The sequence below is a fragment of the Rosa rugosa genome, chromosome 3 (genome assembly GCF_958449725.1).
Source record: "Rosa rugosa chromosome 3, drRosRugo1.1, whole genome shotgun sequence".
Taxonomy (NCBI): domain Eukaryota; kingdom Viridiplantae; phylum Streptophyta; class Magnoliopsida; order Rosales; family Rosaceae; genus Rosa; species Rosa rugosa.
Window position 1 is genome coordinate 56,008,953 of NC_084822.1, and position 1,848 is coordinate 56,010,800.

A 1,848-nucleotide genomic window follows, 5' to 3' on the forward strand; every position below is an offset into this window, starting at 1 on the left:
GCTTTGAGGATCTTCTGGCCCTCGTAATTGTATAAACTCTGAAAAACTTCATATTGCAATTGTGATTATGTAGTTATCGAGGAACTTCAGGCCCTCTGTAATCAGATTGAGAGACTTCAGGTCTCAATTTGTTTTAATTTCAAAATTCCCAACTAGATATGGGTGTGAGTTCACGATTTCACTTTTCCAATCAAATGGATGAAGAAGGTGAATCAAATGGTATCTTTCAATTAAAAGAGTGAAATATGCACTTTCAAACATAATGCAAAACGGAAACATGACCAATTAACCATGTGTGAATATCATTGACATTGCCTATACAAGATTATTTTTAATCATAATAATGACATTCAGAGACTACTAACAGTGCTATATGGGCAATGATTATATAATAAATGATACAAATCCACTTGCTGCAAATCAAATTCAAGAAACCATCACCCAGTAGCCTTTTGTTGTAATTAAACACATAGGCATACCAAAATATGAGGATAATTAGTAAGTTGTGCCGCACAAAGGGAAAAAAACAGGCAGTAGAATTGTCGAATAAAAAAAACAAACCATGATCAGAAAACATAGGTTACGGCACAATATGCACAATATTGAGACAAACATAGATATGCATATTGACTATCTCATATGTATATAATATTAATAAGGAACAGACCTTGGGAAGAAATAGGATTTCTACAACCTTCTGACCTTAATTAACATGTACTCGATCATACGCAAACAATTCCCTTATGATTTCTGATTATCAATTGGAAGCGCATACATACATCAATTGGGAGCGCATACATACATGAAAGTAATCAACTAATAGATCTTTTATCGTTATGGCAGCTGATAGGGTTTATCATAAACACTTTCGTCAGCAGTGGAAAATACTCATAGATCAAGTTATTGGTCACAAGCAACAACGTTGCCCCATGTAACTGTTTGACCATCATCGAGTATATAAGTAGGAAACAAAAAATAGAGCAGAGCGTGCTGATAACGTGTTATAAAGTAGAGAAAAGATAAAGAGAGAATAGTTGGGAGGAAGTAGAAGTATATCATTCAGTGTCTCATTAGCCTCCTTTATATAGAGGTAGGGTTTACATCAAAGTACATAACTAATGAGTATTTACATGAACATCCACATAGATAATAATATTTACAACAATTTGGGGATTTCACTCCCCCTTGTTTTATTTTCCTTTCTGATAAATCGAATAATGAAAAATGAAAATCATTATTTTACAGAGCCATATTATTCTATACAATAGATAGTACATTTATAGATTCTCTTAATTTCTCACTCAAATTGTTAAATTCAATTCATTGTTCCTCCATTCTCAATGAGATGAACTAAAGCAATATATCCTATTGCTTTACCATCATAGAAAATTCTTCTATGCACCGACGATGCAAGTGAACCAGCAAATCTAGCAGATCTCAACCGTTAATATTTATAGCTAACTTTTTTTTTAATAACAAAAAAATATACTTGACAGCCGTCAATTTCTGTCAGTGCAAGTACACTTCGATGCACTAAATACTCTCTCTTGCATCATTGCATGTTTATCTTCATTTAACTAATTACCAATGTGTTAGCTTTTATAATGTGGTCGCGATGGTACATATGGGGTCGATTGTCTTTTTTTTTTTTTAATAGGGTTTGGAACCCAGCCTAGCTGAGAGGCTCAGGCCCACGCCCGGTTTCATTTATTATATTAATATTAGAAATTTGCAACGGGGGGACATAAAACCTGAACCTCGTGCTACAGTAGAACAATTACATTGATCCTCGTAGAGAACATCCTGAATAATAGCAGGAGTCTCATCTAACCACACATCATCAATACA